Here is a 15285-nt window from a genome sequence, read left to right as displayed (position 1 = left end):
AAAAGATCAGATAACCTGTGCGATTCCTGAAGAAACAAAATCCAAATATGATCAGGATGGACCATTAAGACTAACAGAAGGGCTGGGCATATAGCTCAGTTGATAGAGTGCTTGCCTCACATGCACAAGGCCCTGGGTTCAATCCCCAATAAGACAACAACAACAACAAAAGACTAACAGAAAGTGAAGAGACATTCTACAAAATAATGGCCCGCAGCCATTTCAAAAGTGTCAAGGTCATGAAAGTTAAGGAAATATTGGAAAGTGTCTCAAATGGAAGATAATAAAGAGACATTGCAATTAAATGTAATACAGGATTCTAAACTGGAACATTTTGTTGTCAAGAACACTTTGGGGATAATTGGGAAAAATATGAAATTAGCTTTGGTCAGAGTTTAGTGATGTATTAATGTTAATTTCCTGAATTTGATGGGTGAATTCAGGTTATCTAAGGAGAATGTTCTCATTTATAGGCACTAGAGAATTTTAGGCTGAAAGGCACTGTACTATCAACTTATTCAAAATGACTTAAGCAAAAGAAATATTCTGTGTACTAATCCTACATTTTTTGTATATTTGAGATTGTTTCAAAGTAAAGTTTTATAAATAGAAAAACAGCAACACAAATTTCATATTTATGATAAGGCGATTACAAAGAACAAATGACATTTGATTGCTTATTATGTTCCAGACAGTGTTTGTAATATTTCATAAACAGACTTCCTATATTATCATATAGAATGGTACCTAAGTGAAATGGGGACCCAGAAAGATATTACACAAAAAATTCAAATACAAAATAATATGTATAATATAAGTTTTTGTGTTTTTTTGTAAAAACAACTTTATACAGAAGCATTTTATATAAATATAGATAAAAATGTTAATTGTAATATTAAGATATTCTTCACTGTTTAGATTTTGTATAATTTGTATTGTATTTCTTATATGTATTTTCTAAATTAAAAAAAAAAATCTATAAATAAATAGGAAAAAAGACTACTGTAGAGTAGAGGAAAGGAAATGGGAAGGGAAGAGGAGAAGGGGGAAGTACTAGGGACTGAATTGAAACAAATTATAATCTATCCTTGTATAATTATGTAAAAATCAACCCTTATATCATGTATAATTATAATGAATTAATAAAAAATAAAATAGCCATGTACTTACAATTTACTTTTTAAATTTACTGTTTAAATTTTTGCTAGAAGGTGAAATGTTAAGATTATACTATTCTTTTTTAAAAACACTTATTTTTTACTTGTAGTTGGACACAATACCTTTATTTATATTTATTTTTATGTGATGCTGAGGATCCAACCCAGGGCCTCACATATGCTAGGTGAGCACTCTACCACTGAGCTACAACTTCAGCCCTGTAAGATTATACTATTATTAAGAGAACAGCATCATACAAAATACCTGAGTCAAATTTTACATTATTAAAAATTAGGAAGAAAACAATGACTGAATGAAATATGCTTATATTTTTAAAGTAGTTAAATTCTAATGGTGTTATTAAGTTTTATCTGAGATTAGCCACTGTCTAAAGTTGGCAAACCTTTCAGGATGGACTTAAGTCCTGCATTTAAATTGTCATAACTAATCACCAATGATAGGCACAGAAACTAAAGTCCAATTCAGGTGTAGAGCTTATCGGAAAAAGAGAAGGGGATCACTTTTTCCATTCATTTCAATCTGAATGGAATAGTAGAAGGAAAATGAAGTGCTATGGAAGTAAAATTGTTGAAATATCAGACAACATGGACAAGAAGACAGAGGAAAACTTTGTTGTCTGGTCATATATCTTTAAAAAGCATGCATATTAATTAAGGTCCTGAATTACTTTGTGAAGCCATATTCCTGTTATATTTACAGTAACCATTCTTTGTCCACAGTTCCATTTTCAGCAGTTTCAGTTACCATAGTCAATGGAGATCCAAAATTATAAAACAGAAAATTCTAGAAATAAATGTTTATAAATTTTATATCAAGCTATTCTGAATCATGATGAAATCTTGCACCATCCTATCCCATTCCACTTGGAATGTGAATCATCACTTTGTCTAGAGTTTCCACACTGTATATGTTACCTGCCCAATAACCATCTTAGTTGTCAGATAAGCTATTGAGGAATTATAGTGCTTGTGTTCAAGTAATCCTTATTTCACTTAATAATCTCCCTAAAGCACAAGCATAGTAATGTTATCAATTTTGTCACAGTATACTGTTATAATTGTTCTGTTTTATTTTTAAGAGATTGTTCTTTTTATTTTTATTGATTTTTAGCCATATATAACATTAAGATACATTTTTACATAATCACAAAAGCATGGAATACAATTTGTCCTAATTCAGTTCCCAGCATTTCTCCATTCCCCCCTCCTCCCTCCCCCTGCACCCCTCCAACTACTCCACTGGTGTTCCTGCAGTTTATTTATAGTTTTGTTGTTATTGTTGTTTTAAATTAGTGTCTTGCAGATATACTTGATGTTGGGATTCACTGTCATATATTCCTCTATGTATCAAAAAAGTAGTCAGATTTATACACTGTTTTCCTTTTCCTTCTTTCCCCCCTCAATCTCCTTCAACTTCTCTACTGATATTTCCGCTGTTTTAATGAAATTCCCTTTCTCATTTTTTCTTTCTTTCTCCCTTTTACTTCCTGATGCATTTTAGAATAGCCTTTGCAAATCAGAGAAAATATTTCACTTTGATAATTTGGAACTGGCTTATTTCATTTAGCATAATTATTCTATTTTATTATGAGTTAATATTAGTCACCTACCACAGCTAACTTATAAATTAAACTTTTTCATGGGTGTATGTGGATATGAAAAAATATACTACAGGGCTGAAGTTGTAGCACAGTGGTAAAACACTGGCCTAGCATGTGTGAGGCACTCGGTTCAATCCTAAGAACCATATAAATAAATAAATAAATAAATAAACAAACAAACAAAATTATTGTGTCCATCTACAGTTGATTTTTTTAAAAAAGAAGAAATATATTACAATTCCTATATGGTGCAACTTCTATATGGTTCATCCCCTTATTATCTGTGCATTCCACATCCATGGATTCAATCAACTATGAATCAATAATATTTAAAAATTCCTTTCTCGTACACAGTACAGTTTTTCTTGTCATTATCCCATAAACAATATAGCATAACAATTTACATAATGTGTATATTGTATGAGGTATTATACATAATTAGAGATGATTTGAAATGTACAGGAGTATGTACATTATATATAAATACTAGGTATTATTTATATAAGGGATACCTTATATAAATATATATAAATATAAATATATTTTATATAAGGGATTTACATTTATATAAGGGATACTTTATATAAATATATATTATAAATATATATAAATATCAATACCTCATAGATACTGATGGACTATTATTTATACAGGGTTCAGAACTATCAGCAGTTTCAGTTATCCACTGGGTGTCACTGAACATATCTAGATAGAATGCTTTCACACCGAGAGACAGATGCAAGCCCTCCATCCAGATTTTGAAATTGCTTTTCCTGAGGCTTTACAAATGAGAGTCCTGAGGGAAAGAATTTCCTTACATTTATGGGAACAGAACAATATGGAAGAACAAACCCTGAAAAGAGTTTTAAACAGGACCAAGACTCTGGTAATTACTTCTACTGCTTGCCCAACTTGGATTGCCATCTATCCAGGCAGAATTCTCCCCTGAAAAACCTTAACTGTCAGTGATTTCTAAATTTCACAGTGATGCTTAGCACTCCTTTTACCAAGTCATTTCAGAGGGTTTGGAGGTGGTACACATTTTTTATGAACACTTTCTGGGTAGCAGCCAGATTTCAGTAGGAATACAGGATCTAAAGAATATACTAGGTGTTTCCCATCTGCAAGGCAAGCAGCAGTTCATTCATACACTTGCCAGGAGGAGTGCTGGAAATGTTTTCACTACAAAAGACATATATCCTGATGCACTTTTTCCTTCTCCCTAGGATGACAGATTAATAGGGCATATCAATATAGAAACAATAGCCTTCAGCAAAATGACTCACCACTATACAGTAAATTAAATACCAAATAAATGATTTTCCCCTCCATATTCTCAGGGAATATGAGACAAAAACCACAAATTCAAACATATTTACAAAAACATACCAAGACATACCCCTGAACTTCTGCATCTATCCAAAATGTCATCTGATGGTGGGTTAAAATATGATCACCTGCAATGGCCTGTCCTGTCTCACCTCTGGTCTCCTTGGGCAAACTCACTGAAGTTGTCATGACCCAGTGATGATCAAGTACCTTCCTTCTCAGGAAAGGGCCCTTCCTGGTGCTTTTCTGGAATCTGCCAATCCACAGATCAGTAGATATCAAGAAAGTATAACTCTGCACTTGTTGAGTCCAAACAACTAAGCAGACTGGGACTGTGTGTGGCTCTGGGTGCCTAGCTACCTGGATTATAAGTTCAGAGAGTTCCATCAACAATGAAGTTAGGTGGGGTCACTACCTTCAAAGAAGTGAAGTGAGGTCACTTCCTTGGCCACCACTGTCTCCTATCAGGTGTTTCCAAGGGCCTCATGGGATGGGGGCTGCACCCATCTTCCTATGGCATTTTCACAAGTTGACAGTTATACCAACGCACCTGGCATCAAGTATCCTGACAGGCCTGGTTTTGTCCATCTTCCCTGGATTGATTGCTTCAGACACATCCCCTCATTCTGACCATGTTTTTTTTTTTTTTTTTTTTTGTCCTGGAAGATAACATTAGGCATCTCAGAGCCTACAGAGCAACCTTAATATTCCCCAGGGATTATTCTGGCATCTACCTTTGAGGTTCTCAGCAGGTGTATAGTCCCTTACATACCAGTACTGGAAAAACAACTCTATTCATGAAATTAGATTTAGGTAAGGGAGTAAGGTTAGGATTAACATGCCATTTCTGATTGGGTTAGGAGTCATTCTAGTGGAAGAATATTGGTATGGGGAAACATGAATACTCATAAGAATGTATAGGTGAAAATATGTATGAAAACATAAAATACGTAAGATCTGAAAATAGAAGGGCATTAGGTATATAATTTAGACACTTTTTTTAAAGTTAGGGGCTGCATGGATGTCCCATAGAAGTCAATATATGATAATATATGAAAGTGTACTGAATGTGCATGTCAAAATCCACTGAAACATTCAGTTTGAAGGTTTGAAATGTAGATTTAGGAAGAAGAATGAGTTTTTAAGATTAGTATTAATTTTCTTTTTCAGTAGGGTTTGTGTTAGATTCTAAATGTGAATGTCAGTATACAGGACTCAAAAAGGATGTACAAGAGAAAATATGTTTGAGAACACATATACATCTTTAAGTTCTGAGATAGGGAAAAGTATCATGTGATTTATATGATCATGAATATTTTTAAATTGGGAATAGCGGAATATATATAATATTACAAAGACACAAAATATATATGCAAAAATACCATTGAAATTTCAATATATTTATGAACATAACCATGTATGTCTATAGCCATACATGCTATTATTTAAGATTAGGTTTTGGTATAAACATCAGTTCAGGGTTAGTTTTGAATATTGTGTCAGTAAGTTTACTATTATTAAATAAATGTGTGCATTAGGTAACATGAGTATTTATTCTACTATACATGTGAAAATGTTTTGAAATTCTATAAATTAGCATTTTTAGATAGAAAAAGGTGTACTGTGAGTTCTGTGAATACCAATTCTTAACTAGATGATGCACAAATATATCATATAATAAATATATAAAATATTTGATGGAAATTCAACATGAATGAATGAAATTACATTTTAAAATATATATGGAATCTGATATTCGTGAAAATTAATTAATTCAAACTATGTATAGGTATCGTGGTAATATCAGGGTTAGTATAACATATTGAGTTTGCTTGAATTTTTCTTAGAAAATGAATATGTAGGGTTGTGGTTGTGTTTCGGTGGTAGAGTATTCGCCTAGCATGTGTGAGGCCCTGGTTTGATCCTCAGCACCACCTAAAAATAAATAAATAAAATATTTTTTAAAAAAGAAAATGAATATATATTTTGAAAACCATGTACAATTATAAGAATGTTCATGTCAAACACAGTAGGAAAATATGGATGACTAGATGTGTATTGAAACAAGAAATGATTTAAAGTGAATCATACGAATAGAAATTTTTGAACTTGGGATGAATGGATATATCATATGATGAATATATACTAATTTAACCATTTATAATTAAAATTATAAGTCAAAATACACATCACATCTCATATGAATATACATGGATTTGTGCTAAATTAGGTATAGTTACAGTGGTAATATTAAGGTTAGTATTTAATTATTAGAAAGGTTACTGTAAACATGAAGGAATGAATAAGAATATCAGGAAATATGAATATTCCTGATATTGAACTATTGAAAATTTGCATGAAAAACCATTTAAATGTATATGTAATAACTCAGGTTAGTGTATAATGTTACTCATCTTTGTAGACTGTACATATATTATATATATAATAATAGATATGAAATATGCCTTTGATAATTGAGTATACATCATTCAAAGTCCACATAAATATTGATTTTATACTACATGCTCTTATGCAAAAAATTGTTTAAATATGGTTATCACATTAGGTTAATTTTCAGTTCAGCCAACTTTTATGGTTTGTGGTCTGATAAGGGAATTTGTATCTTCCAACATTAGAGTACTCATAAGAATGTTCATGTGATAATATATATGAATATATATTATGAATATATATATATATATATATATATATATATATATATATATATATATATATATATATTACACGTTCTGACCCTGGGTAGATTGTAATGAGAGTCATGACATTATGCATTTCTTAATATGTGACTAGTTATATAACTTATACCATTGATAATGGAATGGGAAAGACAAAAGATACATAAAACCTCATATGATCTAACTGTATTCCCATTATATTAGACTTAGTTTTAACACAATATTAGGATTAGTAGTGAATATTTATTAGAGTTAATGTTAGAGAATACATAGACCATAAAATTTGAATATTCATAGAATGTGCATGTGAACCAGGTGATAACACAAAAATACTTTCAAAAGCCATTGCAAACAATGACAAAAAATTGTCATTATCAAAAATGAGACAATTATAGCTAAAAGGAGGAGAATATCTGCAATGGCATATCTGGAATGGGTAATGCTCAGGAGCTCACCATGACAAAGGAGGTGGAGAAGAGTGCTAAACTAGGGTAGAGGGCAAACCTTCCACAAACATGGAGGTGTGCTGGCCTAATAGTTTCTTGAGAGCCAGCCTCTAAGTTTTGGTAGTTGAAATGGGTGTTGCTGTGAGGAACGTAGGCTCCCTTCGATGGATCTCCTTCAGTGTGAACTGTTAGACATTCTTTCCTATTTTCCAATGTGCATGAGGAAGCACAGCCACTGGTGGCTAAATGGTCTTGGGTAAATATATTAACTAGGCCTTATCCAAATATACCAATAAATATGTTGGCCTAGAAGCCACTGAAGTGCTACGAAAAACTCCCTCCAAAGAAGAGAGTATCATGGCACTAAATTCAGGATTAATTTTTTCAAGCCCCTAGACCTCTATCAATTTTGAATTCCAATAACAGTATTAATGAATTAAAAGTTTTTTTGATTAACCTTTTTATTTGAACAACAAGTAAATATAGAACTAATGAAATTTGTTTCAAATGATCTTAATGGTGATAGTATATCCAAATCCCTTCAGCTTCTTTTTTTTAAATTTTTTTATTCTTATTTGTTATATTTGACAACAGAATGCATTATAATTGATATTACATATGTACAGCACAATTTTTCATCTCTCTGCTCGCATCTAAAGTATATTCACACTATTCATGTCTTTTTCATACATGCACTTAGGGTAGTGATGTTCATCTCATTCCAGCTCAGCTTCTTTTATAGAAATGAAAAAAAAATGAGATTATTTGTGCATCTGCACAATTATTAACACAGATTTTTATAGAAGCCCCACATCTAAAGAAATATTTTGCCCACATAACAAATTTACTTTTCCCTATATAACATTAACTTTCAATTTCCATACATTTTAAATTTCAAAAACCTTTTATGACATCTTCTATCTTTGGGGAAGCAGCTAATGGCAATTGCTATATTAACAGTGAGAAAGAGAACTGTGGCCAAGAACACAAGGGTAACTTACTTTCATAAAAAGCATCCCATAAAGCTGAAAATAAATGATTCATTTAACCACAGAACTTTTAAACCCACAATCTTAAATAAAAATATTTTCTAAACTGTGGGAAATTAAAAATAGCAACATTAGTATGTTGATTTTAACAATATAAATCAAATGTTAATGTGCATTTAAAAGTATCTACTGAAGATTTAAAACTTCATTAGACCTTACTTACGTAAAATTATGCTAAATTTTGTGTAGAGCTAATTACAGAGGGTTGTTTATATATAATAGAGAGCTAGGAACAGAGGCCATCCCTTTATGGTAGATCTAGGAACACAGTACTTCCTTTGTCTCTGTCCCACTTTTATACAGGAGTATAATGCCAAGAATGTTTTCCAGATAAGGTGACATTCAAGGTGAGACCTGAGGGATAAGTATGGAAGGTCAGGAAAAGCCATTCCAAGTAGGAAGTCATATGAATGTTTCAAAAGTAATTTATTATTATTTTTTAGCTATTCATTCAACAAGCATGTATTGAATAACAGCCATTTTAGCATAGATATGTCTTTAAAAACTCTTCAAACTCTGGGTTCAACAGTTCATTGTTTGAGTTTTTCTGAAACTATGTGCAACAAAGTTCTCTCATCTTTACAATTCTTTCCTCTTTGCCTCAAAGTGAGAATTTTCCTTTTTTTTTTTTTTGTCTTTGTTCAGGCCCTATATTAATATATTTTATAATTATATGTAAAATTGTTAAATATATTATATAAGATACATTACAAATGAACTTGGTGTTTGTTCCATCTAAAAGCATGTTTATTCATAATAACATTGTAAGAGAAATAATCTAAAACAAAAATAATGAATTCATGAACTTTCCTTATGAAGTTCAGAGCTGTGAATAAAGAATCATAAAGATTCATTTATCCTATAACTATTATGATCAATAAAAACAATCAGTAAGATAACAGTATAAGAAAATATGAGAAAGCAGGTCTTTTCATGTTATATAAATTTTAAAATTTAAAACAACCACCTTTTATCAATAAGCTTTTCCTTTAAAAATAAAAATAATACCATGCCACTAAAACTTTCAGGAATCTAATATGAATATGTGGGAATTCATTTCAGGGTAGTGATAAAAAGTTGTAAAAAAAGCAAAGGACGAGTGTAAGCTCAGGGAAAGAGTGAGGTGGGAAAATGTGCTCTTTACTTCACATGCTCCCATATGGAGAGATCAGGTCATATTTCAGCCTCCTGTCCACCTTTATTCAGTTGGGTCCAGAAGAGTAAGAGAGGCTCACTGGCGAGGGATTTGAGGAGACCCTAAACAAAAATGACTTAGTCTATGGCTTATTTTCTAAGCAGCTTTCCTGAACAGAGGGTCCCTTCTGGACTATTACGAAGCCCATAATCTCACTGGTTAATGTTACTCTAATGTGAATGTTAGGAAACCACAAATACATCTATATCTATCCTCTGATATTTTACAACTAATAGTTGATATTTGACCTCCATGTTTTTGATCTTTGAACTTCCCTCTCCATTATTTTCATACCATTACTGAGTTTGCAGCCTTGCACAAGACACTAAACCCGCCCTATTTCAATGCATAGAACAACTCATATGTGACATAAGATAATTTTTGAGGGTCAAGTTAGTATTATTAATATTTAGAAGTTCTTAGCCTAATTCAGTATATAGTAAGCACTATTTAAGTTTATTAAATAAATAAACATAATTTAGCCTCCCTCCCTCCCTCTTCCCGGCGTGCCTGCCCGCCAGCTGGAGGCTGCAGGACCAGGACGCAGAGTCCGCGGACCAGGTGCCCAGGTGGTCACCCGAGACGCTGCGCATAAGCTCCAGGCCCGTGCCCGGCCCGGCCATGGCGGCCCCCAGTCCGCCTCCTGCGATCTCCGTCTCCGTCTCGGCCCCGGCTTTTTATGCCCCGCAGAAGAAGTTCGGCCCCGTGGTGGCCCCAAAGCCCAAAGTGAATCCTTTCCGGCCCGGGGACAGCGAGCCTCCCGCTGCGGCCAGGGCCCAGCGCGCACAGATGGGCCGAGTGGGTGAGATCCCCCCGCCGCCCCCAGAAGACTTTCCTTTACCTGCTCCTCCTGTCCTTGGGGATGGCGACCATGCAGAGGGTGCTCTGGGAGGTGCCTTCCCACCTCCGCCTCCCCCCATCGAAGAACCCTTCCCCCCTGCGCCTCTGGAGGAGGACATCTTCCCTTTACCACCTCCTCCTCTGGAGATGGAGGGAGCGCCTGAGGCCCCCACCCCACTCCCTCCGCAGCCCAGGGAGAAGGTGAGCAGTTTTGACCTGGAGATTGACTCTTTGTCCTCATTGCTGGATGATATGACCAAGAATGATCCCTTCAAAGCCCGGGTGTCATCTGGATATGTACCCCCTCCAGTTGCCACTCCATTCATTCCCAAGTCCAGTGCTAAGCCTGCAACTGGGGGCACAGCACCCCTGCCTCCTTGGAAGGCCCCTTCTAGCACCCAGCCTCTGCCCCAGGCTCAGCCTCAGAGCCAGCCACAGTTCCATGTCCAGCCTCAGGCCCAACCCCAGGCCCAGACCAAGCCTCAGGTCCAACTCCATGTCCAGCCCCAGGCCCATCCTGTGGCTTTGACAAACACCCAGCTGCGAGGTCCCCCAGCCCCACTCCAGCCCCTAAGTTTTCTCCAGTGGCTCCCAAGTTTACTCCTGTGGCTTCTAAGTTCAGCCCTAGAGCTCCAGGTGGACCTGTGTCACAGCCCAATCAAAAATCGGGGCCTTCGGAGACTGGTCCTTCCACTGGCACAGGCTCCCCTCAACCCCCCAACTTCACCTATGCTCAGCAGAGGGAGAAGCCCCGAGTGCAGGAGAAGCAGCACCCAGTGCCCCCACCAGCCCAAAACCAAAACCGGAACCAGGTGCGCTCTCCTGGGGCTCCAGGACCCCTGACCCTGAAGGAGGTGGAGGAGCTGGAGCAGCTGACTCAGCAGCTGATGCAGGACATGGAGCAACCTCAGAGGCAGAGTGTGACAGTGAATGAGTCCTGTGGCAAGTGTCAACAGCCACTGGACCGTTCGCAGCCCGCAGTCCGGGCACTGGGGCAGCTGTTTCACATCACCTGCTTTACATGCCACAAGTGTGAGCAGCAGCTCCAAGGACAGCAGTTCTACAACCTGGAGGGGGTGCCATACTGTGAGGACTGCTATACAGATACCCTGGAGAAGTGCAACACCTGTGGGCAGCCCATCACTGAACGAATGTTGAGGGCCACGGGCAAAGCCTACCATCCGCAGTGCTTCACCTGCGTGCTCTGCGCCTGTCCCCTGGAAGGCACCTCCTTCATTGTGGACCAGGCCAACCGGCCTCACTGCGTCCCTGACTACCATAAGCAGTATGCCCCAAAGTGCTCCGTCTGCTCAGAGCCCATCATGCCTAAGCCTGGCCGTGATGAGACTGTGAGAGTGGTCGCTCTGGACAAGAACTTCCACATGAAGTGTTACAAGTGTGAGTACTGTGGGAAGCCCCTGTCTGTTGAAGGGGATGACGACGGCTCCTTCCCTCTGGACGGCCATGTGCTTTGTCAGAAGTGCCACGCTGCTAAAGCCCAGACATAATGCGGACAGGCCTCCTTCCAGACTGCAGGTCCATACCCCGTCAGTGCCCACCCACATTGAGACCAATCCCTACCTCCACTTGCCCTGAACCTCCCTCCATTCCAAACCCTTCCCTAGTATCCCAAGTGCCCTGACCCAGGGCCCTATTGGCCTAGGGTGCTGAGGCCCAGCCCTGGGCTGCAGTCCTTGCCTATGCTGCAGGGATGGCCCGCTGTCCTCCAGGGTCCCCACCCTAGGGGGCACCAGGCTTAGTGCTGCTGCTTTCACTGCTGCACCAATACCCTTGGCGGGTCTCAGCAGCCTCTGTGCTCTGCTTGCCTAGGCCCAACGAGCCTGGACACCTGCCTCGCACCGTGCTGCCAGGTTGAGGCTACAGCCACAAATTAAAGAACTTGTTTTCAAAAAAATAAAAAATAAATAAATAAACATAATTTATTCTTTTACAGCTCTAGCATATTCATGGTTTATCTCATTAGGTCTTTGTTATATAAAGACAGAAATTTGGAATTTGCTCAAAGCATAACAGTGAGTATAGTGTGAGGCCTGTATTATAGGGAAATAGGAGGAGGAGTTAGACAGCTGTTGCTGCAGGCTGGAAGAGATGAGATGCAGATAGGAGCTAAATGAGCAATTCTACAAAGATACAATGAATTTGGTGGAAAGATTGCCTTGGGAAATCTTTCCTATTGTTTACAACACTTCCACGTAAGCCTTTCATAAACTTACCATTAGGTACAGGTTTTCATTGTGGTCAGTTTACTTTATCAACAACCTATAGGCAGCCTCCATGTCCTCTCACACAGGCATGTTTCACATGGAGTGGATGAAATGGTGGCTTTCAATGTGAAGTCTCCATGTCCAAATTCTGAAACCCATACAGATTATACTGTTAAGGAAAATATCATCTTTTTATGTTTAACAAAGTAAAGGGTCTTGAGATAAAGAGATGACCCTGAATTATCTGAGTGCCATAGCAAATGACTTGTTATTATAAGAGATAGGAAGAGGAAAATTTGGGACAGACAGAAGAAGAACCAATGTCATCCAATGTTATCAGCCATAAAACAAATACACGAATACTGAAGGGCCAGAAATTATTAATGTGACTTTAGAATTGGATAAAAGTTGAAGGCTAGAAGAATTTGGAGAATCATGATTAAAAAAACATCTAAAGAGACTGTTGGTAGACAGGAATTCCAAAACTGGTCTGGTGAGAACTTAGAAATCTCTAGTGCCTTAGTTGATAAATATATTCCATAAATAGAATATTGGCATAAATATGAGTGTTAGGTCCCCTCCTGCTGTGTGTTAAGGGAGAAGTGAAGCATATATAATTGCGAGTGTGAGGAAAGGTAATTCTGATATATAGTGATCAAAACTTGTCTTGAGTTTTGTTCTTTTTTATGCAAAGCAGAATTTGTGATGAACTTTAGCTGAAGGGATTCCCAAGGAAAGTGTTAAGGGGACAGCCTATTTTTTCTTTTTTGGAGCAGGAGGTCAGGGAGGCGGAGAGGGCGGCCACGAGCACAGGGGTGTGGAGAGAGTCCTAAGCTGCCATTGCTGGGCCACAGTGTGCCCCAGGCAGCTATGCTCCTGCAGGCGTGGGAGCTCCTGCAGGCCTGGGTGCTCCACCGGGTTCACAAGATGTAGGAGCCACCAGCCAAGGACACCCAGGAGCTGCTGGGCCGGGGCCCTGAGGAGAGGCTGCCACTGCCCAAGGAGAACCTCTGGACCAAAAAACCTCCTGAGTTCCTGTCTCTCACCATTACTGGGCGCTGCAGCCCGGGCTGGAGACCTTGCAGGCAGAGCTCAGTATAAATGCAGGAAAACTCTAGACAGGAAATCCAATAAGGCTAGTGATTTCTGCGATATGGCAAACTGGCCAAAACCCGGAGAGTTAGTGAGCACTAGAAAAACCGTTTTGCAGTCTCAGAGTGTGTCATCATCCAAGGAAATAAGAAGGAACAAATTAGAAAAGGAAAAAAGGAGAGAAGGTTGAAATGAGGAGTAACATACCAGAGAGTCAGGAGAGACCTGGATCCTGCAACAGCTCTCGATGTCAATCTGAAGCAAATAAGTCTTCCCATAATAACAGGAGATGTAACACATGAAGTTGGGGGTGAGACAGAGAAAAAAGAGATGATTAAGATAAACTGTCCAGTGTGCAGAGTGAGGGGGTAATATCTTAAGTTCCTTCAGGGGTCAAGGAAGAGGACCAGGACTGGGAACAGGAAGACACAGAGGAAACCCCGGAGTGCACTTTGATTATTCATATGGTACCGAGAACATGGTGAAAGGACAGATCAGCCATTTCAAACAGAAATTAATGCCAGTATGATGTATTACTAGGAGGACAGTACAGGTGTACAGGTGTATCATGTAGAAGAAGCATTGCTTAAAGAGTATATTAAGCATTAAATTGAATATTACTTCAGTATTGAAAACTTGGAACATGACTTCTTTCTTCAGAGAAAAATGGATGAACAAGGTTTCTTGCCTGTTTCACTGATTGCTGAATTTCACTGTGTTCAGGCTCTCACCACAAACCTTAATCTCATTTTAGAGGCCCTAAAGGATAGCACAGAAGTAGAAGTTGTGGATGAGAAAATGAGGAGAAGATAGAACCATAAAAGTGGCCAATTCCTCTCAGAAGTGTGCCACAAACAGACTTCTCTCAGCTGATGGATTGTCCAGAGTTTGTGGAAGGACAAGCCTTTTGCTCACATATAGTCAGGGTGATGATCTACTGATGCCCTGTATATCATCTGATGGGGATGTTCAGTATAGCAGGTGGCCCACTGAAATGCATTGTAAATACTGGAACAAACCAGGCTGTAGAGATGGAAGCCACCAGACTGTCTTCTATGTGAGAGTATCCACTTCCGACCCCTGGGCTGCGTGACAGTAGAGATGACCACCTGTGCCACGACCTGAGACAGAGTTGAGGACCCCTGCTGACATTCCAGGAGCTGCCTGTTCTTTTCTGTGTGGCTGGACTTAGACAGCATGGCAAATTTTATTTGAGGGGGAAGCTAATTGTTATCACTGTAGAAATACTTAAAGGTTCTGTCTTTTGTTTCCAGGCATATGTACTTGTATCCAAGTCAATAAAGCAGAGACAGAAAGGAATATGTAGCGTTTCTCAGCTTTCCAGGCCTTTGGCTCTTGATCTGCCCTTTGCCATGGTGAACATTGCATAACTCACATGTTAAGATGTTTCAATGGACTGTAAGATTTATTAATGTGGACATTTAAGGGGTAAGAAATTAAAAAAAATAAGCAAGGGTATTTTTCCAATATTCTTTAAAATGTATTTTTGGTACATCAGTATAAGTCCTGCCCATCAGAATAGCATTAATGATGGACAGTTTCACAGAATTATTTTTATCTCATGTCTCTTTGTCAGCCCTGTACTTCTAATTGCAGCAAGCAACTTGGGCAAG

General features: G+C 38.0%; 2 pseudogenes; both read left to right on the top strand.

Moving 5' to 3' along the window:
* The first annotated feature begins 10109 nt into the window (after positions 1-10109).
* LOC143386326 (zyxin pseudogene) lies at positions 10110-11842 on the top strand (annotated as a pseudogene).
* A 1826-nt stretch (positions 11843-13668) lies between these two features.
* On the top strand, positions 13669-14592 carry LOC143389870 (la-related protein 1B pseudogene; annotated as a pseudogene).
* Positions 14593-15285: the final 693 nt, after the last annotated feature.

The sequence above is a fragment of the Callospermophilus lateralis genome, unplaced genomic scaffold (genome assembly GCF_048772815.1).
Source record: "Callospermophilus lateralis isolate mCalLat2 unplaced genomic scaffold, mCalLat2.hap1 Scaffold_143, whole genome shotgun sequence".
Classification (NCBI taxonomy): Eukaryota; Metazoa; Chordata; class Mammalia; order Rodentia; family Sciuridae; genus Callospermophilus; species Callospermophilus lateralis.
The sequence above is the reverse complement of the archived record's forward strand: the minus strand, read 5'-3'. Positions and strand labels throughout refer to the sequence as shown.